Source organism: Ziziphus jujuba, chromosome 5 (genome assembly GCF_031755915.1).
Source record: "Ziziphus jujuba cultivar Dongzao chromosome 5, ASM3175591v1".
Taxonomy (NCBI): domain Eukaryota; kingdom Viridiplantae; phylum Streptophyta; class Magnoliopsida; order Rosales; family Rhamnaceae; genus Ziziphus; species Ziziphus jujuba.
The window spans coordinates 10,057,848-10,071,581 of record NC_083383.1 but is presented as its reverse complement, the minus strand read 5'-3'; the positions used below and the strand labels follow the sequence as shown (position 1 = coordinate 10,071,581).

At 29.3% G+C, this 13,734-nt stretch overlaps 2 long non-coding RNA genes across 2 annotated transcripts; one reads left to right on the top strand and one right to left on the bottom strand.

The window, feature by feature from the left end:
* Positions 1 to 8,077: 8,077 nt before the first annotated feature.
* On the bottom strand, positions 8,078 to 9,025 carry LOC132803932 (uncharacterized). The gene is made up of 3 exons (XR_009639219.1): positions 8,800 to 9,025; positions 8,555 to 8,656; positions 8,078 to 8,171 (listed from the first exon to the last, which is right to left on the bottom strand). It is a non-coding gene; the product is annotated as an uncharacterized LOC132803932 (long non-coding RNA).
* A 3,812-nt stretch (positions 9,026 to 12,837) lies between these two features.
* On the top strand, positions 12,838 to 13,397 carry LOC125423103 (uncharacterized). The gene is made up of 2 exons (XR_007241739.2): positions 12,838 to 12,897; positions 13,044 to 13,397. It is a non-coding gene; the product is annotated as an uncharacterized LOC125423103 (long non-coding RNA).
* The last annotated feature ends 337 nt before the right edge of the window (positions 13,398 to 13,734 follow it).

The window sequence follows — 13,734 nt, the reverse complement described above, 5'->3', positions numbered from 1 at the left end:
ATTAAAAAAAAAAAAGGGTGATGGTGATGGACCAAAAATAAACAAACAAAATAGCAAAATAAAACAAATAGCCAGTACTGTTTGAATAAGATCTATTAATTTAGTTAATGATAAAAGTATAAAAGGAAGATCAAATCAACTTGAACAAGTATATTGCTCCTATTGATAGAACTTTTTTTTTTTTCTTGATCAACTATTTGTAGAATTTCTTAATAGGAATTATTAAGATGGCCGTTTACTTCTATAATAAAAAAATGTTTTATTTTAAGGAACATCCAAAAGTCGATGCCACTTTAAATAATTCAATAATCTTTTCAAATCTTCAAAATAATAGATTATATCCGATTTTGACTTTATTATTATTATTTTTTATTCCTCTAAAATAAAAAGAATATGTTTGCAAGTTGTCGATCTCCCAACAAATAGAATCATTTATTTGTGAGCATGTTTGATATGCATACAGATTTGATTCCTTATTGGAAAATATCTGTGAGAATTATAAAACCCCAAAAACTATGATCTTCCATGATTTTAATGTTTCTTTTATTTGAAGTGGTAGTTCCACAATTTATTGTATAACCTATCTTATTGTGTCTTACTATATTTTTTATATATATAAAAAAGTTTGAAAAAAAATTATATAAAAAATATATTGACTTATACATTGTTCGAGAACATAAATTATATAAATAATTTATATGAAAAAAAAAAAAGAAGTTCGTCACGAGTGATTGATCGATCTGGATGGAATCCATTTAGATTAGTCAAAAGTTTTACAATATAGTTATCTCAGTTTAATTTAAATTAATTGCTGGTTAGGATTATCGTCTATCCCACGCGTGCAATTTATTCAACACACATTGGGTTATTTTATGTTTATACTTGGCTGCTACAAAACATTTTGCATGTTTTTGTATGAAAAATTACTAATATATGCAGTTTGGAATCTTCATGCAAACTTGAAATAAATTAATATATATCAAACTTTATGTATAGCTTCTCGATTGTCTTGAAATTTCAACAAAATATAACCATTCATTTTCTTCCACTTGTGCATTTAAATATATATATATATATATATAATAATATACTTTGTTGTTATTATTTTACTTATTACATGTTAGTGGAAGTCTAGAACTTATAATTGGCCTCAGAGGGCGTATAGCAGGCGAAGTTTGGCCCATTTAATTACCTAAAAATTAATAACAAATGTATTTTACGCTCCTGGCTCCAATTGTCAAAGTTTGCTACTTATATTTTAATTTAACATTGCTATAACAGAGGACCACATAGTAAAGAATTTGACCAATTGATATTTCTACCTTTTGGCTTAATAATGTTCATGCATGAACTAATCAGCGGCTGAACGCAAGGTTTTCTAGTTCCCAAATTGCTCTTGACCAACATTAACAAATAAAAAAGAAATTAATATAAAATTTGTGTATATATATTTTGAACTGATAAGTGGGTTTGTGATGGAAAGCTTGTTTAAGTGGCGCAATATCATGGAAAAAGGAATACAAATGTATTATGCTTGACTTTTACATTGATTAAGTTAATTAATATGTATTTACTCAAATTTGGTGCTATTGAGCAGCCTTCTAGAGGGTATGTTTGAGGATTTGATTCTTTCTTAGAGATTACTTTGCCAATAAATAAAAAATATACACTTGCTAGAATCTGCAGTGTTCAATGTATTTCTCGTATATAGAAAGTATAAATCTTTTTTATATTATCTGTCAGCATATGCATAATAGTTGTTATTCTTTCCCACGGGTTAAAATTAACTAAAGGGGTTAATTAATTATGAAAAATTTCAGAAAGTTGACTTATAGCAAAAAAAGGTCGCAAGCAAGGTTCTAAAAAGATTATATTCCTTCAGGATCTTAATTTTAAAAGGCAATGCATTATAATTGTGGGTTTTGGATTTAAATATATCTTTTGATTAACAAGGACAAATTATTTTCTTCATATAATAAATAATTTTGGCAGGTGAAAGATTTTTGGTTAACATATCAAAACACACACGGATAAGACTTTGACTTATTAATTGAGGGAAATTCACGTGATAGGCAAAATAATTTGAATAGAGTTTGTTTGTTTTTTCTTCTTTTTGGTCATGGATGATTCAACCATAAGCAATAATTATTTTCTACTTTCAAACCATTTCCATTGAATTACTGAATGCTATATTTGATTTTAATGTACATGTCAAGTTTATCTCAATAATGTAAAATTGATGTAAACACTAGGCACAGAAATCCAAAACCAATGTTTCAGGGCATACTTATAACATATAAAATAGTCACAAGTTAAATTTATAACATGTTTCGGTACAACAATATGTTTAATGTTTAAGTATCATGTAATTTTTTTTAGTTCCTAAAATTTTATTTCGGGATACCTTATTTTTATTGAATATTCAGGTTAGTGTTTTCTGAAATTTTTGTTTAATTTTTAAAAATATAATTTCAATTTTCGCTTTAGTTTCAATTGTGGCCCAATTTTCGTGTTTGATACTGTTTGTGCTCTTTTCTCGCTTTTTGTTTTAGATACCTGGATACCATCCATATATGGAATTTGGTAACTTTAGGACAAGTGGTTCATCCATTATAATTCATCCTCTTCTCTACCTTGGGCTCTTGTGTTTTACTTCTAGCCATGTGTCCATTTTTCCTTCAATTGATTATTTATGTTAACAAAAGAATTACAAAGGAAAATGGTTCATCTAGTTCTAGGTACGGACTTGATACTTTTCCTTTTTGTTGACTGTAGTTCAGTTTGTTTAATGACGTTCCATTATTTTTGACATTTATTTATTCAATTATAATATTAATGCAAGAAACTTGAATTGAACAGTTTGAATTTGGGTTTTTGCTATTACTTAAATGGATCATTATAGATTCTTATAAAAAGCAACAAAAATACGTGAAAACATAAATAAATTTATCTTAAAATGTCAACATTTTCGTTCTTTTGATTTGTCAACTATAACAAAAATAGATGAAACAATTTAATTTGTTTGCAGATCACTTGGGAAAGTTGAATTGTTGTGTAATGGCTTAACCTTGTATATTTGGTAATATATAGAGCCAAGACTATTTTCATCCATGATTGAGTCCGGTTTGTCCCCAAGATACTTATGTAGCCTATTATTTTTGTTGGAGTTAAATAAATACAGATTGTGAATATACATAATTAAATTTCATTAATTCATGAAAGTATTAACCTCTAAATACAGTTATTAATAAAATATGATTTGTAATTCTGTAAAATAGAAAACTTAATACCAATGCCCATATTGGACATACTGGTTTTAAATCCTTCTCTGTCTGATCTAAATGATCTCTCTGAAAACTGTAACACAAATGCAACGTATATTTGCTCACTCATACTAACAAGAAAACCTAAGCCCTTTTAAAGACTAAAGTCATGTGTTAGTCACATGACTTACCTATTAATTTTTTAATGCACACTAATAATAACAATAATAATATGGGTAAGTCAAATGAGGCTCTAAAGAGAACTGGTTATTCAACCCAATAAATCAACTGAAGTATTATAGAAAGTATGTGCTCAAAAACTCTACTACATGATTTAATAAATAAGTTAGTTCTATTAATAATATAAATGAGCAATGCAAGTGAGTACTTGATTATGTTATATGTATATATATCTAATAGTTTTGACTAAACTCATGTTTTAATAATTATAATGAAAATGAATACAACTGAAGAAAGAGAAGAGGAAGAAGAAGAAGAATAAGAAGAAAAAATCATGTAACAATTTATGAAAAGACATGGATTTTAAAATTAGCTTTCGTCACTACTTAGCAATTTTTCTAAAGCACAAACAAAAGCTCAATGTATATATCAAAATACCGTTCTATTACAATATAATTATTAACTTAAAAGTTCTAAATGAAAGGATTGTTTCACAATTCATTAGGCAGATCCAAAAGCAAGCTACACAAAATAGGAAAAAAAAAAAATATTGATAATAGTCAACAGTGGATCCTCCACAAAATGGCTCTTGGATTGATCATGCCTGCAATTAAATAAAAATATTTGAACTGTTTGTACAAGTGTATTTACAAAAAACCGCAAACATTAAAAAGTTAATCATATATGTAGCCATGTCAATTATAATATTTCAGTTAGGCTAAGTGTTCATTTGGTAGAACCTTTTTTTTTTTTTTTTTTTTTCCCCAAAAGCTTTATTTGATGACCAAAAACATTTTTGTCCAAAAATGATAGCGTTTGACAAGTATCAATAAGCATTTGTTGGCAAAAAATAAAAATTTTAAATTGTTTTAAAAAAGTTCAAATTTTGAGCTTTTCTAGAAAAATATTTTTTCTAAAATTATATTGTAAACCCAATTAACTAAAGATGTGGTTTTTTTTTTTTTTCATTTACAACCAAACATTTATTAATTTTTGAATAAATTTTTTTTTCAAAAAGATTTATTATGCAAAACTTTATAGACAAAAATTCTACATTTATCAATTATACCAAAAAGACATTAAATATAGTTGAACCTAAAAACAAATAAAATTCTTAATATTAATATATGTGTATATATATATATATATATTAAGAAAATATGTAGCATGAATATATTATGTTATTTTTTAAAGATGGTGAAAACTTACCAGCTAGAGAATTTCATCCTCATCACTGAATTTATATCTCTATTATCTATTATGGATCTACATAAATAATAACACATATTATGATATTAGTTTATTCTTGTTCATACAAGAAAATTATTAGTAAAAATTTATACAAGCAATTATAGAAATAAATGAATAATAAATTACCTTTCTAGCAATTTAGGATAATTTTTTTTCATGCGATTGATTGTGGAATCTGCATCCTAAAAAGATTGCTATCTCTTTTGAAGGTTTAATTCTTTTTCCATATCTTTTTGATATCATATGTGATGGATTGTGAATATTTTTGGGTCTTTGCTACTTTTATTGATAAATGATTCTAGCAAAACACTTCTACTATGAATTATCTCCTCAATTGTTCGATTTAGTAATTCGAACTCATTCAAAATGAAATCATTATTCTCACTAGTAAGTGATGCATCATCTACTATAATAGAAGCTACTTGAGATAGCCTTATGCATCATCTACTATAATAGAAGCTACTTGAAATAATAGCCTTACATGCCTTGTTATCAATGACATGTCTTCTTGGTTGTTAATGTGTTTAATGCTATCATTCTATACTTTTTCAATCTTTGCATTTTTAGTCCATCTCATCGTAATATTTACTTGGTAAGTAGATAACTTGTTTAACACGAAAAAATGCCAAATATGTCTATAAGGAATTCCTTTAAAATCAAGTTGCCTATAAGTGCATGATACAAAATCTATTTGTTTGTTATAAGTTAACCGCTTAAAATTTGAAGAAAAACTTTCATCAAGCTTTTGCACAATATAATGCACCATCTCATCATTCTTAAATGTGAAATTTATAAAGACCTCACTTTGAAAAAGCTAAAAACTTCTCTTTGATTTCATCATTTGTGTCTCTATAGGCCATGAAGATTTTATCTTTGGTTGCTCATTTGCATCGACATGATTTGTAACTATCTCCTCATATTGTTGATAACTGAGAGATTTATTAAAACAAGTGATGAAATCTATCAATGAATTCTTATTGGAGATATATCATTTGAAAAAGGAATGTGAACTCTAAGGTAAAACTTCTAGACATTCTGACACTAAATTTATTAACATATGTAAGAATCCACACAAATCATTTTCCAATTTAATTTAATGTACCAAATTTGCACAATGTTTTCCAAACTCTTTCTTTAGTCTGTGAGTCAAAAATTACATGTTAGAACAAACTATATTTATCCCTGATAAGTTGTTGAGTCAATCTTCATTTAAATTGTTTAAAACATGCCAAATACAATAAGAGTGAATAGTTAAATGAAGAACATTAGAAATGACCTTTATCATCATTGGTTCTTAATCAATGATAATCACTTGTGGTGCAACCTTTACCATAACATCCAACAATTTAGTGAATAACCAAATGGAAGACTTTGTTTTTTCACCATTAAAAAATGTACATCCAAAAATGATGGTTTGTCCATGATGATTTACATTAGAAAATGGAGCAAATATCATACTATACACATTTGTGCTGTATGTTGTATTAAACACTACAACATCACCAAAGCAATCATATGATCTCCTTGTAAAAAGACCTAATCAGAAGCATCTAACCAGTGTTTGCTTCATTAAGTTCAAAGTCAAAATAAAATGTAGCACATTTTTTGTCTTTCTCTTAAAAAAAAGGAAAAAAAATCCTATCAATATTTTGAAGACTCCTAGATTCAATTTCAATGATCCTCATTTGTTGATATATTGATATATTTGCTCAGAATAATTGCTGAGTCAAAACTTTCTTTTTGTAGTGGAGACATTTGTATGTGGCCTTAGTAAATGTACTTTGATAAGAGTTGCAACTACATGATTATGTTCTTCTACAAAAAAACTAAAAATCCATTGTCCTGTTTGCTGTTTCACAATTGTTAACTAGCTTTATAACCTACTCGAAGTACTCCTCAATTTCTCTCAGTTGATCGCTCCATTGAATCTTTAAACTTCTTTTCATAACAATAATTCATTTTTCCTTCCTTGAAACAAACAGATTGTTTCCAAGCTACCTCATTTGTTCCTTTTTTTTTTCTTTTTTTTTGGGTATTATTGATCCTCATTCTAAATCCACATTTTCAAGCATATGTGTTATAAAGAGTAAAAGCCTGACCCATTTTGTAATGGAACAAAAAAAACCCTCCTCATAGACGTTCTCAAGCAAAAGAAAATTCCTTAATGGCTAAATAAATAACTGATAATCCAAGAACTATCATAAGAATAGAAATATTGAGATAAAAGATGAATGTTTTCAGTAACTAATTGATCTATCATACTGGCATATATTGAGTCTATATATGGAACCTTTAGGCTTTTTTTTTTTTTTTTAATAATGATTAAATTTGGAGTAGGAATGTATATATGTCTCTTTAACGACTCATTCAAACAAATATATCAACTAACATTCATACATGCAAGAGGGTATGAAGCTAATATGCATTACTCAATGGGTAGAAAAAGCTAAAAAAAGAAAGAATTATCTGTATACATATATAGAGTAAAATTATGAACATCCCATAACAGCTCCTAATTTGATTATTCCAAAATTTTTCCTTTTTTTTTTCTTTCCAAAATATAGAAATATATTTCTCAAAACTAGTCTAAAATTTTAAAAATTTCCAACTTCCTATCACAACTCTGTGAGCATCCATATATGCAAAGCCAAACGATGAAAAAAAAAAAAAAAAAAACACAGAGGGGAAAAAGAAAAAAAAGAAAAAAAAGAAAGAAAGAAGCACATACAAACACCTGTTCATGAAAGTCAAGTGGTGGTCAAAATTTGGAGAAGACAACAAATTCCAGCTGTTACTTGAAAGGAGAAATGCCCAAAAAAGGAAAAAAAAAAAGTCCTTAAAACATTTTCAGTTTCTTAAAAAAAAAAAATTCAAGAAATCAATATCTCTTCAGAGTATTACGTAAGAATGATATAGAAGCCAAGTATTGATGCTAGGAGTGGGCAAAAACCGACCTTACCCGACAAAACCGACCAAACCGAAGAATTTGGGTCGGTTTGGGTTGGTTTTTATTGTTTAGTCGGTTTGGGTCGGGTTATACATATAAAAATGTTAGATTTTCGGTTCGGGTTATGGGTTGGAAGGAATTTTAACCCACCCAACCCGAACCGAACCGTTTCATAACCAAAGAGCCATTTTGCAAAAAATTATTTTCATTAAATTATTTCTATGAAATTTTGTAAGCCATTGATCTCTCACCATCTAATTACCACCGTTGGATTTCAAGATGAAAACACAATACACAACAGTGACAGCACTCAACAGTCAACACAATCTCAGATTCTCACAAAACGAAATTGAAGCCCTAGCATTCACGTCGCCAATCGCCACTCGCAGGCAGCATCCTCCGGCCAGCCACCACCCGATTGAACTCCCAAGCAACCACTTGAACAACCGCCGGCACCGGACCCAGTCCACTCGTCGCCCTCTCGCCGATCGCCATTCGCCACCACTCGTCGCCCTCCCAAGTCCCAAGCTCTGCAGGTAAAAATCATTATATTTCTTATTATTATTATAGTGATTATTGATTGATTGAAATTGAAAGGAAATCTTTCATAATTTTATTTTATTTCGAGTTAGCAACTTCTATTTTATTTTTTTTTTCGTTCCTTTCTGCTTCCCTTCGGATTGGAAAATTAAATAGATCTTTGCATCTCACACAATTCAAATCTTGTAACACTCAACACTTTCACGAGGCTCACTCTACATCCTAATTACACAAACACTGAAACACCTATGCACAAATTAAACAATTTTCCGGGAAATTGCAATCATCCTTCACAACCCAATTAAGCTAAAAACCCAGAAATGAAAGCAATGAAACACAGAAAACAAAGAGACAGAGACAGAAAGAGACTGACTTAGCTGAAGCAGACAAACGGAGTCTGGGCTCCACGGGACTCGGAGAAGCTCCTCTCATCTCAATCGATACAGCAACAAGATGAGAATGGCACCATCTGATTCTGATTTAGAGAAAAAACAAACACAAGCAGAAAAACAGAAAAATAGTATTTTTATTACTTTCTGGAAACACCAAAAAAAAAAAAAAAAAAACAGATTCAGAGAAAGCAAATACAGAGAACTGAAAACGAAAAGTAGAAAATACCCAGTTGCTGTGATCTATTTAAAAGAGTGAGTAGCGGAGCTTTTGCTGGCTTAAAAAGAGTTAAAGACTGCCATAGAAGGCAGTTAATTCATTACTTTTTCATGCTCTTGTCTAAAACCCGGTAATCCAATAAAATATTGACTCAGACTAGTCAATGTTAAGAGTTCTTTAAATATATTTTCTAAATTTTACATTTTAGAGAATTAAATGGACAAAAAATCTTTTTCCTTTTTTTTTTTTTAATTCAATAAAAATATTCACCTGGTTTTTCCTCTTAAAAGATAGTCAAATTTCACTTTTTTTCTTTTCCTGTTATTTGGGTGATGTTTAAGTTTATTCTTTTCTTGTGTAATGGTGTAGGTGCAGAATGATTTGGTTGGGGATAAGTGATATAAAAAAGAACAATGATTAAGAAAACTAATAAGTGGAAACTTTTTGGGTTATGTACAATTTCTTTATCAAATAATAGTAATTTTGAATCTAGAACTTTTAAAAATATTTGAAAATTAATTTCTTTGTTGAACAATCTGTCATTGCCAATTTGATTCTTGCTCTTAATGGTTAAAAATGCATACTTGTACTCAATTATGTCATTTGCATGAATGATGGAAAATAAATATTATTTTTTTATTTCAATTTATTTATATTTATGCCCTAAAATCTTGTGCAAATCAGAGTGTTTATATTGTTGTTTGTTTGATTCAAATGGCTTATTTTGTTGAATGGTGGACTTGGCAGTATCTGTCCAATTATTATATAAATTCATCATAATAATGTTCATAATTATGTACAAGCTAAACTTAAAGTACAAGCTGCATATATATATATATATATATATATTTATATATTTATATATAATTATATATGAGGTTCTTTTCCTCAAGTCACTCAAAATTATTTATGCATAACTAAAACTTTTTGTCTTGATAAATATGAATAAAAACCTTAACCTGCATTTTTTGTTCACAATCGCAGAATATATTGGAAGAAAGCTACTTCTTCAGTCACCTTCAAGGACCAAACAGCTTGCCTGAATCACCTGTTGGACAGGCTTCTCAAACTCTCAGCAGTCAGCACTAATTTGGGCAGTGAATCTAATTCCTCTCCAAATGGTAGAACAGATGTGGCAGGTTTGATAAGCTTCTAATTCTCTGGAATTTATTCTCTTTTAATTTCCTTTGGTGGTTGTTTCCCATTACTTAAAGAATCTATGCTATTTTAAATACATAAAATATTATACATGGAAACTATGGAATGCTGTTTTTTCTAATCAGTCTTAACACTAGGAGTTTGGATGGAAGAAGTGTATAGCAAACTTTTTTTTTTTTTTTCTGTTTTTTCTAATTAGTATTGCAATTTTATTTTTTTTATTTTGCTTTGTGGTCTAATATATTTTTTTCCCCTGTTTTGTAGATAAAATCAAACAGCCTATCGTGACTTGCATAAATCGAATAGCATTCCTTTTCTTCATTTAATTCCAAGATCACAAACAATTGTGTGATTGTCTATTATTTGGAGGTAAGTTACTTAGCCTTTTTCTCGTTATTTTTGCATGTGGGAAGGTCAAAAATTGCTTTTGGAAAGTGTAGTGAAGCATAGGCTATGAAATTGTTTGCTGTGAAGTTTGGAGATTGTGAAGTGATGTGTGACTTGATTGCTGTGAAGTTGTTAATATAACCTGGCCTGCTGATTTTGACAGCTATATGTATATATATTTGTATATATATATATATACATATATGTATATGTTTATTTTGTTTTTAATAGGTTCTAGATGGATGAGGGCCACAATGATTTGTATGATATTAATGAATTGGAAGAGTATTTAAATGAATCAGATAAAGCTGAATCTCAACCTTCACAGTTGGATAAACCTTATAAAACACAAAAGAGAAAACCTTCTAAGGCTCCATCTTGGGTTTGGGAACATTTTGAAAAAATTCCAGATTATGATCCAAATAATCCTAGGTGCAAATGTAAACATTGTGGGGTAGATTTTGCATGTAATACCAAGAGATGTGGAACTAGTACATTGCGAAACCATTTGATGAACCAATGCAAAAAATACCCTAATAGATGGAGGATAAAAAGCAACAAGTTCTTTCATTTGAAAGTGGTAGTAGCAATTTGGTCTCTATGAGTACAACATTTAGTAAAGAGGCATGTAGGCTTGCATGTGCAGAAATGATCATCATGGACGAGTTACCATTTAGCCACGTTGAAGGAGAAGGGTTTAGAAAGTTTTGTAATGCTTTGAACCCTAAGTTTGAACCGCCATCTCGTAGAACAATTTCTAGAGATGTGTTTCAGTTGTACTTAGATGAGAAAAAATTTTTGAAGAGTGTGTTTTCATTGAGGAAGCAAAGGGTTTGTCTTACGACGGACACATGGACTTCCATTCAAAATAACAATTACATGACTCTTACCGCTCATTTCATTGATGATGATTGGAAGTTGCATAAGAGAATTTTAAATTTTTGTATTGTGCAAAATCATAAGGGTGAGACAATTGGTAAGGTTATAGAAAATTGTTTGATTGAATGGGGTTTTGAAAGGGTTTTCACAATAACGGTTGATAATGCTTCTTCAAATGATGTGGCTGTTAATTTTTTGAAAGAAAAATTAAATTATTGGAAAGGAAATGTTTTGGATGGTGAGTTTTTACATGTTCGTTGTGCTGCACATATTGTAAATTTAATTGTGACATTTGGATTAAAGGAAATCCATGATAGTATTGCTGGAATTCGTAATGCTATTAGATATGTTCGATCATCTCCTTCAAGGTTAAACAAATTTAAAGAATGTGTAGAGAAGGAGAAAATTGAATATAAAGAAACCGTGGTTTTGGATGTGTCTACTAGGTGGAATTCCACCTATTTAATGTTGAACTCGGCTTTGAAGTATCAAAAAGGTTTTGATAGGATGATAGATGCTGATGGACATTATCTTGGATATTTTGAGGAAGATGAAGTAGGAAGGAAGAGAGCCGGACCACCTCTAATTAAAGATTGGGATAGTGCAAGGGTTTTTGTGAAATTTCTTGCTACTTTTTATGAAGTTACCTTAAAGTTTAGTGCCTCTTTGACTGTTACTTCTAATATATGTTTTCATGAATTGAGTTTGATGTATAATGCACTTGCTGAATGGAGTAATAGTCAAAATCATTTGATGGCCGATATGGCAAAGAAAATGTTGATAAAGTTTGACAAATATTGGGGTTCACTTGGAAATGTCAACAAGTTATTGCTTATTGCCATTGTGCTTGATCCACGATATAAGCTGGAATATGTATCATATCTTTTTGAGGATGCTTATGAAAGTGGTATGGTTGAATCTTTGACTAGGGATGTAAAAGATACTTTAGTTAACCTTTACAACTTCTATAAGGAAATTGATTCTATGAATGGGAGTTCTAAAGTATCAAATTCAAATGATGGTCAATCAATGCAAGCACAACAAAGTGGGATGATGATGGATTCATTGGATGATGGAAGCATAGATGATCGTCGGCGTTTGAAAGAATCACAATTTAAAAAAAGAAAAATGGAAAAAAATGAATTGGAAATAAAGAATGAGGTTGATAAATTTTTGTTTGATCCATGTGAGGATGTGGAGAGTGAGAAATTTGATATTTTGGCTTGGTGGAAAAATAATTGGACAAAATATCGAATTTTATCTCAAATTGCAAGAGATGTATACGCCATTCCAGTTTCTACAGTAGCATCCGAATCTGCTTTTAGTACCGGAGGGCGTATTCTTGATGCATTCCGAAGTTCATTGGGTCCAAAAATGGTGGAGGCTTTGATTTGTTCTCAAAATTGGTTGCAATCAAAGCCTATGACGTATGATTATAGAGTTGAAATACCAATAGAAGATGTCGCATATTATGATTCTATTGAATCGGGTAAAAATTTTTTTTATTATTATTATTTGTAATTTTATTTTTATTATCTATTTTAGAGTTTTTAGAATTTTTTAGTAATATTTACAACTTCTTTTAGCTTACTAATTAATCTAATATCATATTTTAATTTGTTTAGGAGCATTTTGGGTTACAAAACAAAGTTTACCTCCACCTAATTGATATATGATTACTTGGTAAGTTTGTTGTTAATTCCAAATCATCAATTATCTTTTAAGTTAGATAATATTTTAGTAATACACTTAATGTTTATTGATTGCTAATTCTTTACATTTAATGCTTAATGTTTAATGTTTATTTATAATTTTAATGTTTGTTGAAGGATGAATGGAATTTGGTTTATTGAGGTAGTGAGCTTGTGGTTGCTGCTGGTGGCTTTTCATGCAATGGAGAATGTGGAAGAAAACAATATTTAAAATAATTTTTATTTTTATGGATTATTAGTTTATTTAATTATAAGTTTATTTAAAAATTTTAGATTTCAAATATGGGTTGTATTTTATTTTGTAGCTAATAATGGTTGTAGACTTGTTATATACTTTATTTGTTGATGTATGGTTTATAATTGGGTGGTGGTAGTTGTAGATTTGTATTATAGTTGTATGATTATGTGTTGTATTATTTAATATGTTTGATGCTTAATAATTAACTTATTTGGTATTTTTGTTTAGGTGGATGGATGTATGTTAAAATTATTTAATTTAAAGAATAATTTGAAAAGAATATCTAATTTAAAATATAGATTGATGATTAAAAAGGCCTAAAAATTTTTTTATACAATTTTTGTCCAAAAAAATACCAAATTCGAAATATATATATATATATATATATATACAATTTGGGCCGAGGCCCAACACGAAGCCCAGACCGGCCCAACCCGCAAATCCAACCCAAACCGATCAAATATGGTCGGTTCGGTCGGTTTCGGGTTGTATATTGGGTTCGGTTCGGTTTGGTTATGTAACCAACCCAAACCGAATTGGTCGGTTAGGTTTAAAAAAACCCCAAAAACC